A 12,353-nucleotide genomic window follows, 5' to 3' on the forward strand; every position below is an offset into this window, starting at 1 on the left:
GTTTCCCAGAGATCTTGGCCTCCAGCTCTTTCAATTGTCAGTCCATCTTTACCCTGGGGCTTTTCCTTCCTTTATTTGGTGAACTGCATATCGAACTTCGCTGACAAGGACTGGTAGTAAATGCTCTTTGTCTGTTGCAGTGTTGGTACTGGGACATTTATCTGAGACAGTTCCATGTAGAAATCTTTGCAGACTGCTTCCATCCCTGTTCTGTCAATTGCTAGTTTTCCTTCCAGTTCTTCAGCACCATTATTGTTGACCTGTACAATGTCAATTTCCTTTTGCATTTTTTGAGGCTTCTGCGATCTTCAGCCGTCTTTAAGAGCCTTTCATTTCGGTACTTCTCAAAGTCCTCCTTTAGTCTTCTTCTTATCAACTTGCAGAGCAGGGAGTACTCAAGTTTGTCACCATCATTTCGCTTCATATTCCTCTGCTTCTCTAGCAAGTTCTGTGTTTCCTCCGAGATTCTTCTCTTCGCCCTTTTCGGTCTTCCTTTCTTGGCTAATTTCATGCATTGCCTCAATTTATCAGTGAAGTTTTTATAATCCTCATTGCAGTTATCTATAAGACTCCAGTCTTCCTTGGAAATGTTCACTTTCAAGATTGCGTCATCGAATATTTTTGGCTGCTATCTCTGATTTGCCATCTGTAGTGCTCTCTTCTCCACCTTTTCATTTAAGTTGAGCTGTGCTCTGAGCAAGCGATGGTGTCAAGGCTGTATCCCCACTTTGAACTTTAGGGTACAAATGTAGGGGCCTGCATGAAAACTTCTAAGCTTAACTACCAGCTTAGCTCTGGTTCCGCTGCCACCATTTCCCAATTAGATTCCCTCCCTGGGAAGCCCTGAGAAACCTTTCACCAATTCCCTGGTGAATACAGATCCAAACCCCTTGGATCTTAAAACAAGGAGAAATTAACTATCCCCCCTCCTTCCTCCCACCAACTCCTGGTGAACACAGATCCAATCCCCGTGGGATCTAAAACAAGGAGAAATTAACCACCCCCCCTCCTTCCTCCCACCCACTCCTGGTGAACACAGATCCAATCCCCTTGGGATCTAAAACAAGGAGAAATTAACCATCCCCCCTCCTTCCTCCCACCAACTCCTGGTGAACACAGATCCAATCCCCGTGGGATCTAAAACAAGGAGAAATTAACCACCCCCCCTCCTTCCTCCCACCCACTCCTGGTGAACACAGATCCAATCCCCTTGGGATCTAAAACAAGGAGAAATTAACCATCCCCCCTCCTTCCTCCCACCAACTCCTGGTGAATCAAGATCCAAACCCCTTGGATCTTAAAAACAAGGAAAAATCAATCAGGTTCTTAAAAAGAAGGCTTTTAATTAAAGAAAAAAGTAAAAATCATCTCTGTAAAATCAGTATGGAAATTAACCTTACAGGGTAATCAAACTTAAAGAGCTCAGAGGACTCCTCTCTAGTCTTAGGTTCAAAGTACAGCAAACAAAGATAAACACTCTAGTAAAAGGTACATTTACAAGTTGAGAAAACAAAGGAAAACTAACACGCCTTGCCTGGCTATTTACTTACAAGTTTGAAATAGGAGAGACTTGTTTAGAAAGATGTGGAGAACCTGGATTGATGTCTGGTCCCTCTCAATCCCGAGAACGAACACACTCCCAAACAAAGAACACAAACAACAGCCTTTCCCCCCTCCCCCCCCCCAAGATTTGAAAGTATCTTGTCCCCTTATTGGTCCTTTAGGTCAGATGCCAGCCAGATTACCTGAGCTTCTTAACCCTTTACAGGGAAAAGGATTTTGGAGTCTCTGGCCAGGAGGGATTTTATAGTACTGTTCACAGGACAGCTGTTACCCTTCCCTTTATAGTTATGACACGCCCCCCAAATCACAGATAGTGTTGGATGTTCAGTTCCACACTGGCTGTGATTTTTTCCTGGAGTTCTAGGAGAAAACAGAGTTAATAAGACACATGTACCTTTAGACATACTACTGATTATATAAAAACTAACAATATGTTTCATTCCAAGAACAATTGTTAACCAGTTAACTCTGGGAAACTTTCCCGGGAGAGTGCATCAGCCACTTTGTTAGAAGCTCCCGAAATGTGTTGTATTTCAAAATCAAAATCTTGGAGAGCTAAACTCCACCGAAGAAGTTTTTTGTTATTTCCCTTGGCGGTATGAAGCCACTGTAGCTCAGCATGGTCTGTTTGTAGTTGGAAACGCCGTCCCCAAACATATGGGCGTAGCTTTTCCAGCGCGTATACAATGGCATAGCATTCCTTTTCGCTGATTGACCAATGGCTTTCCCTCTCAGACAGTTTCTTACTGAGAAACACGACAGGATGGAATTCTTGATCCGGTCCTTCCTGCATTAAAACTGCTCCCACGCCTCGCTCGGACACATCTGTGGTTACTAGGAACGGTTTGTCAAAGTCTGGGGCCCTTAGCACAGGGTCAGACATGAGTGTTGCCTTAAGCTGGTTAAAGGCCTTTTGACACTCATCAGTCCACTGAACTGCATTTGGCTGTTTCTTTCTGGTTAGGTCTGTCAGTGGGGCGGCGATTTGGCTGTAGTGGGGTACAAATCGCCTATAATATCCAGCCAAGCCTAAGAAGGATTGGACCTGTTTCTTAGACTTTGGAACCGGCCACTTTTGGATAGCATCCACTTTGGCCTGTAGGGGATTTATAGTTCCTTGACCCACCCGGTGCCCCAGGTAAGTCACTCTGTTTTGGCCTATTTGACACTTTTTAGCCTTAACAGTTAGTCCTGCCTGCTGGAGGCGCTCGAAAACTTTTTCCAGGTGCTCCAGGTGCTCTGCCCATGAATCAGAAAAAATGGCCACATCATCGAGGTAGGCAACTGCAGATTCTCCCAATCCCGCTAGGAGACCATCTACAAGTCTTTGGAAGGTGGCGGGTGCATTTCGCAACCCAAAAGGGAGTACATTGAATTCATACACCCCTGCCTGGGTGACGAAGGCTGACCTTTCCTTAGCAGGTTCATCTAGTGGTACTTGCCAGTACCCCTTGGTTAAGTCTAAAGTAGAGATGAATTGGGCATGTCCCAATTTCTCCAATAGCTCATCTGTGTGTGGCATTGAATAGTTGTCAGGACGAGTTACAGCATTTAGCTTACGGTAGTCCACGCAAAAGCGTATTTCCCCATCTGGTTTGGGAACTAGAACCACTGGAGATGCTCATGCACTATTAGAGGAGCGGATTATACCCATCTGTAGCATGTCCTGGATCTCCCTTTGTATAGCAGTTTTGGCATGAGGTGACTCCCGGTAGGGTGGGGTTCTAATAGGGTGAGCATTACCTGTGTCAATGGAGTGGTATGCCCGTTCGGTCCGTCCTGGAGTGGCTGAGAAAATTGGTGCAAAGCTTGTGCACAGCTCCTTGATCTGCTATCGCTGCAGACGTCCAAGGGTCGTGGAGAGGTTCACCTCTTCCACGCCACCATCCTTTTTTCCTTCGTAGTAGACACCTTCAGGCCACTCCGCGTCATCTGTTTCCTGGGCTGTAAACTGGCAAACGTTTAATTCTCTGGAATAAAAGGGCTTAAGAGAATTAACATGGTATACCTTAGGCTTTATGTTGGAGGTGGGGGAGGCTATGAGATAGTTAACAGCTCCTAGGCGCTCCTGGACCGTGAATGGTCCTTCCCATGACGCTTCCATTTTATGGGCCTGGAGCGCCTTTAAGACCATGACTTGGTCTCCTACTTTGAAGGACCGTTCTCTGGAATGTTTATCATACCAGGCCTTTTGCTCTTCCTGAGCATTCTTTAGGTTTTCTTTAGCAAGGGCTAAAGAGTGTCGGAGGGTGCTTTGTAGGTTGCTTACAAAGTCTAGAATGTTAGTTCCTGGAGAAGGCGTAAACCCCTCCCATTGCTGCTTCACCAACTGTAATAGCCCCTTAACCTCGCGGCCATACACAAGTTCAAATGGTGAAAACCCTAAACTGGGATGTGGTACAGCCCTGTAGGCAAAAAGCAACTGCTGCAACACTAGGTCCCAATCATTGGAGTGTTCATTTACAAATTTACGTATCATGGCCCCCAAAGTTCCATTAAACCTCTCCAACAGGCCATTGGTTTCATGGTGGTAAGGGGTGGCAACCAAGTGATTCACCCCATGAGCTTCCCACAGGTTTTCCATGGTCCCTGCCAGGAAATTAGTTCCCGAATCTGTAAGGATGACGGAGGGCCAACCTACCCTGGCAAAAATGTCTGCTAATGCTTGGCACACACTTTTAGCCTTGGTGTTGCTTAAGGGTACTGCTTCCGGCCATCGGGTAGCAAAATCCATGAAAGTCAGTACGTACTGCTTTCCTCTGGGTGTTTTCTTTGGGAAAGGACCCAGAATATCCACAGCTACTCGCTGAAATGGGACTTCAATTATGGGTAGTGGCTGGAGAGGGGCTTTAACTTGGTCTTGGGGCTTTCCCACTCGTTGGCACACCTCACAAGACCGGACATAATTAGCAACGTCCTTGCCCATTCCCTCCCAGTGGAAGGACTTCCTGAACCGGTCTTTGGTTCTGTTCACCCCAGAATGGCCACTGGGATGATCATGGGCTAAGCTCAAGAGCTTTACCCGATACTTAGTGGGAACTACCAACTGTCTTTGAGGATGCCAATCTTCCTGGTGCCCACCAGAAAGAGTCTCCTTGTATAAAAGTCCTTGTTCTACAACAAACCAGGATCGATTCGAAGAGCTGAGAGGCGGTGGGGTGCTCCGCGCCGCTGCCCAAGCTTTCTGAAGGCTGTCATCTGCTTCCTGCTCAGCCTGGAACTGTTCCATTGATGCTGGAGACATCAGTTCTTCCTTGGACTGTGGACTGGGGCTTGGTCCCTCTGGAAGCGATGCAGGTGCTGGGGCTGTTTCCATTGACTGTGATCCACTGTCCGCTGGTGCACTATGTGGTATCTCAGGCTCTGGCTGAGCCTCTTGGGTAGGGTTATCTGCTGCTTCCGCCAGGTCAGGCTCGCTGGTGCCCTCTGGCATTGGAGTTGTAGACGGGTTTGCAAGCGCTGGACTCAGTGCTGGCAATGGTTCTGGTGCTGGTTGCGTTGCCAGTTCCGGTTCTGGGACTGGCTTTGGTTGGGTCTCTGGGATTGGATCCACTACGGCTGTTGCAGTCGTTGGCAGGGGATCCTGTTCCACCACCTTTGTTTGGGTCTCTGGTAACACAGACGGGGCCCTGGTGGACGGCTCAGGAACAGGGATAGGGGTGAAAGCTTGCTTAGCCTGGCTGCGGGTGACTATTCCCACCCTCTTGGCTAGCTTCACATGGTTGGCCAAGTCTTCCCCCAGCAGCATGGGAATGGGATAATTGTCATAGACTGCAAAAGTCCACATTCCTGACCAGCCCTTGTACTGGACATGCAACGTGGCTGTAGGCAAGGTTACAGACTGTGACACGAAGGGTTGAATTGTCACTGTAGCCTCCGGGTTGATGAGTTTGGGGTCCACTAGGGATTGGTGGATAGTTGACACTTGTGCCCCAGTGTCCCTCCAAGCGATAACCTTCTTTCCGCCCACTCTCAAGGTTTCCCTTCGCTCCGAGGGTATGAGAGAGGCATCTGGGTTTGGGAATCTTTGGTGTGATTGGGGTGTAATGAACTGTAATCGGTTGGGGTTCTTGGGGCAGTGAGCCTTTATATGTCCCAGTTCATTACATTTAAAACATCGCCCTGCTAAGGTATCACCGGGACGATGTTGGTTGGTGAAGACTGGTGTGGTGGGGTGAGAAGGCGTCTGGGGTTTCCCTTGGGATGTGGGTGGGGCCTTGGGTTGTCCCCGGTGGTAAGGTTTTGTTTCAGCTTGCCCCTTCTGATATTCGCTCCAACTGCTACTAGTTTTTTTCTTTTCTGCCACCTCCACCCATTTGGCTCCAATCTCCCCCGCCTCAGTTACAGTTTTGGGCTTCCTATCTAAGATGTACCTTTCTATTTCCTCAGGAACACCCTCTAAAAACTGCTCCATTTTTACTAGGGAAAGCAGATCTTCCAGAGATTTAACATTTGCTCCTGACACTGACACGCCGGTTTCAAGCGGAGTGCCCCAAGGGTCGGTCCTGGGGCCGGTTTTGTTTAATATCTTTATTAATGATCTGGAGGATGGTGTGGACTGCACTCTCAGCAAGTTTGCAGATGACACTAAACTAGGAGTCGTGGTAGATACACTAGAGGGTAGGGATCGGATACAGAGGGACCTAGACAAATTAGAGGATTGGGCCGAAAAAAACCTGATGAGGTTCAACAAGGACAAGTGCAGAGTCCTGCACTTAGGACGGAAGAATCCCATGCACTGCTACAGACTAGGGACCGAATGGCTAGGTAGCAGTTCTGCAGAAAAGGACCTAGGGGTACAGTGGACGAGAAGCTGGATATGAGTCAACAGTGTGCTAACGGCATTTTGGGCTGTATAAGTAGGGGCATTGCCAGCAGATCGAGGAACGTGATCGTCCCCCCTTTATTCGACATTGGTGAGGCCTCATCTGGAGTACTGTGTTCAGTTTTGGGCCCCACACCACAAGAAGGATGTGGGAAAATTGGAAAGAGTCCAGCGGAGGGCAACAAAAATGATTTGAGGGTTGGAGCACATGATTTATGAGGAGCAGTTGAGGGAACTGGGCTAATTTAGTCTGCAGAAGAGCAGAGTGAGGGGGGATTTGATAGCAGCCTTCAACTATCTGAAAGGGGGTTCAAAAGAGGATGGAGCTCGGCTGTTCTCAGTGGTGGCAGATGACAGAACAAGGAGCAATGGTCTCAAGTTGCAGTGGGGGAGGTCTAGGTTGGATATTAGGAAACACTATTTCACTAGGAGGGTGGTGAAGCACTGGAATGCGTTACCTAGGGAGGTGGTGGAATCTCCTTCCTTTGAGGTTTTTAAGGCCTGGCTTGACAAAGCCCTGGCTGGGATGATTTAGTTGGGAATTGGTCCTGCTTTGAGCAGGGGGTTGGACTAGATGACCTCCTGAGGTACTTTCCAACCCTGATATTCTATGATTCTATGATTCCCTGCCTGTGCTCCCCCGCTTGAGCACATTTGACAAGCCGGGCTCCTCCGGCACAGCACGAAAACCGCCTGAGCCTGCGGCAGCGGCACAAAGCTCCGGTGCCGAGGCTTCAGGCTTTCAGCTGCCTGCCTCTCTTCTGGCACCGTTCAGCACCTCAACGGACGCGGTGCCAACCTTCCACACCCTGCCTGACCCCCTGCAGGCTGATGCTGCCCTCCCGGCACCGGCCACAGCACCGGCACCGGCACCCGTGGAACTGATTGGCAGGGAGCCAAGAAGCAAAACCCCGGCTCAGAGGAGTGTTCCCTCATTGCAACTCCCTCCTGCACAGCCTTCACCTCACGCAGGAGCCTCACCACTTCAATTTACTCAAGCAAGAGATCTGCTGGTGTCACCTGTCCTGCAGTCTCCCCTGCTGAATGCCTGTTTCTCTTCAATGGCAGAGTCAGGGTCTGAACAGCCTTCCTCCAGTGAGGAGGAAACTGGACCACAGGAGGGTTTTTCTCCGTATCAACACTCCCATCCCCAGACCCCAGTCAACAGAGGTTTGAGAAAAATTATCTCATCCTATTCTCAGGATCCTGCCCCCTGGGGGGTGAACCCCTGGATGGCACCACCTATGCCCTACCCACCACCATGGCAATATTGGGCACCATGGGCATCGTACCCTCGAGAACACACGCGCTACGCCACTTCAACCAGGCGCAACACAGGTCTAGCACCACCACCTGACGAACCTGCCAATGACACAAGACACCAGGCAGCACCGTACACTTGCAGGATCAACCAAGTCCTGCTCCTATTCCAGTAGAGCCAGAGGTAACGCCTGAAGAAGCCTTACTTCCCCCTCCTCCAACTCCGTCGGATGACTACGCAAAATTCCAAGACCTCTTTAAAAGAGTTGCCAGTGACTTGAGAATTAACTTGGAGGAAGTCCCTGAACAACAGCATGAGTTAACGGACATCCTACAGCCCTCTTCTTCCTCTAGGGTTGCATTACCAATCAACGTAGCCCTTTTAGAACCTGCTAAGTCCATCTGGCAGACTCCAGCTACAAGCCTACCTACCTGTAAACAAGCAGACCAGAAGTACTTCATCCCTTCTAAGGGCTCTGAATTCCTTTTTACCCATCCGGCGCCAAACTCGTTAGTAGTAGATGCAGCGAACCAAAGGGCCAAACAACAGTATTCCTGCTCCACCCCAGCCAACAAGGAAAGTAAACACTTGGACCTCTTTGGTCACAAAGTATATGCATCCTCGACGTTACAATTTCATATAGCTAATTATACTGCAGTTCTTGCAAAATATGACCACAGAAACTATAATAAATTCATGGACTTTATTGACGACATCCCAGAACAGAAAAAACAACAATTCACAGCTCTGGTTTCCGAGGGAGAAATCATATCACGTACCGCTCTTCAAGCGGACCTCGATGTAGCCAACACTGCAGCAAGATCGACCGCCACAGCAGTGGTCATGCGCCGTGGTTCATGGCTCTCCTCCTCTTTCTTTCCTCGAGAGGTCCAAAGCACCATTGAAGATCTTCCCTTTGACAGTAAAAAACGTTTTGCTTCCGCCACGAACAACGTGCTTCACTCAATGAAGGACTCAAGGGCAACCCTCCGGTCCTTAGGTCTCCAGACACCTACGACCAGAAGACGGCAATATAGATCCCAACCTTACCAACGTCCACGCTACCCCACATATACACAACATGCCCATAGACCACAGGAGCAACAACAACGCCAGAGACCAAGATTCCAGTGTCGTCTTCCCAATTCTGCGGGGGTGCCTCAACCCCCTCCAACAAATAGGCAGATTTGAAGCCTTGGTCGAGGGTTTAGAAAACAGCGTTCCCACTTCAGCCAGCACACACATCTTTGGACACCGCCTACGACCATTCTCCCACCAATGGCAGAACATTACCTCCGACAAGTGGCTTACAGAGGTGGTTACAATTGGATACGCCATCCCTTCCTCTCCTTGCCTCCCACCCACCCACCCTCCCCGTCCCTCTTCAGGGACCCTTCTCACAAGCGACTACTCCTCCAAGAAGTGCAACAACTCCTTCAACTGGGAGCAATAGAAATTGTGCCAGAACGACACAAAGGGAAGGGTTTTTACTCCCATTATTTCTTAACAGAAAAGAAAACTGGGGGATGGTGACCAATCCTCGACCTCAGGCTGCTCAACAAATTTGTCAAAAAGCAAAAGTTCAAGATGGTTACTCTCACCACCATAATCCCAGCACTGGAGCAGGGCGATTGGTTTTCAGCCCTCGACCTACAGGACCCCTATTTTCATGCAACTATACACCCGGCCCACAGACGCTTCCTACGTTTTACTCTTGGCTCAACACATTTTCAATACAGGATTCTCCCCTTCAGACTGTCCACGGCCCCCTGTGTTTTTTCCAAGATCCTAGCCGTAGTTACTGCCTACCTCAGAAAACAAGGGGTCGTAATATTTCCTTACCTCGACAATTGCCTCCTCAAAGCTTCAACGTTCGACGAAGCTCTCCAATCCATGCGGCTTACCGTCGATTGTTTCCTATCTCTAGGCCTGCAAATAAACAAAAACAAATCCACGTTATGCCCCACCCATCTGGAGTTCATAGGGGCATACCTCGACTCCCGGACGGGATTGGCATCTCTTCCACCCGACTGCTTCAACTCCATAAGCCGACTGGCCACAAAAATTCTCAACAGTCCCCAGGTGACTGTCCGAGACTGTCTACAAACACTAGGTCACATGGTCTCGTGCACTTTCATCATCCAAAATGCACGCCTCTACATGAGGTGCTTCCAAGCGTGGTTGGCCACGGTTTACAGACCGAATGTGCACTCTCCAAACAAGAATCTCTCCATACCTTTCTGAGTCAAAGATTCTCTACTGTGGTGGACAGTTCACTCCAATGTCTGCTCTGGAGTCCCCTTTCTTCAGGAGACTCCATCCCTCATACTGACTACTGATGCATCTCTGACAGGCTGGGGTGCACACATGTCTCACCACACAGTCCAGGGGCTACGGTCTTCAACTGAGACCTCTCTGCATATAAATGTCCTAGAACTTTGAGCCATTCGCAATGCGTGCCATCACTTTCTTCCACTAATCAGGAATCACCATGTACGCATAATGACAGACAACATTGCATGCATGTTCTATGTAAACAGGCAGGGAGGAGCTCGATCCCACTCGCTTTGCACAGAGGCTATGAAGCTCTGGAATTGGTGCATTGCGAACAACATCCGGGTATCAGCTGCCTATCTTCCCGGAGTGATGAACACCACAGCGGACGAACTAAGCAGACGCTTTCCCTGGGATCACGAATGGGAGATAGACAAGAAAACCATTCACAACATATTCTGCATTTGGGGTCACCCAACCATAGACCTTTTTGCAACTGCAAAAAACAAGAAATGGTCCGACTTTTGCTCCAGAGCGGGACTGGGCAAACATTCCCTGGGAGACACATTCATGATCCCATGGCACTGAAACTTACTCTATGCGTTTCCCCCGATACCGGTTCTCAACAGGGTCCTGATAAAAATACGAACAGACCGTGCCAAGGTGATCCTAATTGCCCTGTGGTGGCCCAGACAACCGTGGTTTCCATTCCTCACCAGAATGTCGATTCGACCACCAATCTCGTTGCCTCTCATCCCGAACCTCCTATCACAACAACACGGCCAATTTCTCCACCCCAACCTGTCCATGCTTCACCTCAAAGCCTGGTTCCTACATGGTTCTCCCAAAGCGAACTAGATTGCTCTGAACAAGTTCAAAGAGTGCTCCTACATAGCAGAACACAATCTACTTGCACCACCTATCTACAAAAGTGGAAATGATTCACACATTGGTGTTCAGCTAAACAACTTTGTGCCACGTCGGTATCTCTCTCATTCATACTTGACTATCTATTGGACCTTAAGCGATCCGGCCTTTCTTTCAGCTCAATCAGAGTCCATTTAGCTGCTATTACAACTTTTCATGACAAAATTGATGATACTTCTGTTTTTGCTCATCCAATCACCAAGCATTTTTTCAAGGGACTCCAAGCCCTATACCCAGACATTAAACCACCTACCACCCCGTGGGACCTTCATTTAGTACTATCTTGCCTAACTCAACAACCATTTGAACCCCTAGCCACGTGCTCCCTTTTACACCTTTCAATGAAAACAGCATTTTTAGTGGGAATTACCTCTGCCAGACGGGCAGGAGAAATAGCAGCTCTTATGGCAGACCCACCATATACGCTATTTTTCAAAGACAAGGTTACCCTCAGATTACACCCCAAATTTCTTCCAAAGGTGCATTCGTCATTCGACATTAATGAGCCGATATACCTACCAACCTTTTTTCCGAAACCACATGCGAACTCATTCGAAGCCACAATGCATACATTAGATGTACGCAGGGCCTTGTCCTTCTATTTGGATAGAACCAAACCTTTTAGAAACTCTTCTAGATTTTTTGTCTCCATCGCGGAGCGTTCCAAAGGTTCTCCTATTTCTACCCAGAGACTTTCAAACTGGATTTTTCAATGCATCCGGTTGTGCTATCAGATGAAGAAGGTTACACCTCCAGATGGCATCAGAACGCACTCCACTAGATCTCTGGCTGCCTCTGTAGCATTCTTACACAAAGTTCCCCTGGCTGATATCTGTAAAGCAGCCACTTGGTCCTCTGAACACACATTTGTTAAACACTATGCCCTTACTCAAGGCCCTCTCTCTGATATATGTTTGGGCAGGGCTGTACTATCTGCGGCATTCCTATCAGATCCGAAGTCCCTACCTCCTTGAGACACACTGCTTTTAAGTCACCTGGAGTGGAGCACCCACAGGGACATCTCTCGAAGAAGAAGAGGAGGTTATTTACCCTGTGCAGTAACTGACGTTCTTCGAGATGGGTGTCCCAGTGGGTGCTCCACTACACACCCTCCTTGCCTCTACTTCGGAGTTGGGGTAGCCTCCGTTGTAGAGAAGGAACTGAGGAGACCGGCCAGGCATGCGTACTATTAAGCTAGACTCACAACGGGGGGGCAGCCTGTGCGCATGCGTGGCCGGTACGAGTACTGCTACAAAAATCTCCGAGCAAAGGTGCAGGGACGCACCAACCCCTGGAGTGGAGCACCCACAGGGACACCCATCTCGAAGAATGTCAGTTACTGCACAGGGTGAGTAACCTCCTCTTTCCCCCATACCAGGGTTCCCCAGTCTCCCTCTCTGCCAGAGATTCTGTCTGCTCCCATTCCATCTCCTCCATTCTTTCCCCCATGCCAGGGGCTGTGTGTGCACGCTCCCAGTCCCCTCATGTCCCCTTCCTCACCAA

The 12,353-nt window shown here is 48.9% G+C and overlaps 1 protein-coding gene and 1 long non-coding RNA gene across 5 annotated transcripts in view; one reads left to right on the forward strand and one right to left on the reverse strand.

The window, feature by feature from the left end:
- Positions 1-12,353, forward strand: part of FANCD2 (FA complementation group D2) — a 178,659-nt gene that overhangs the window by 148,654 nt on the left and 17,652 nt on the right. The window lies entirely within an intron of this gene.
- Positions 8,338-9,820, reverse strand: LOC128840366 (uncharacterized). Its single transcript, XR_008445637.1, has 2 exons — positions 9,492-9,820; positions 8,338-8,661 (listed from the first exon to the last, which is right to left on the reverse strand). It is a non-coding gene; the product is annotated as an uncharacterized LOC128840366 (long non-coding RNA).

This window comes from Malaclemys terrapin, chromosome 7 (assembly GCF_027887155.1).
Source record: "Malaclemys terrapin pileata isolate rMalTer1 chromosome 7, rMalTer1.hap1, whole genome shotgun sequence".
NCBI lineage: Eukaryota > Metazoa > Chordata > Testudines > Emydidae > Malaclemys > Malaclemys terrapin.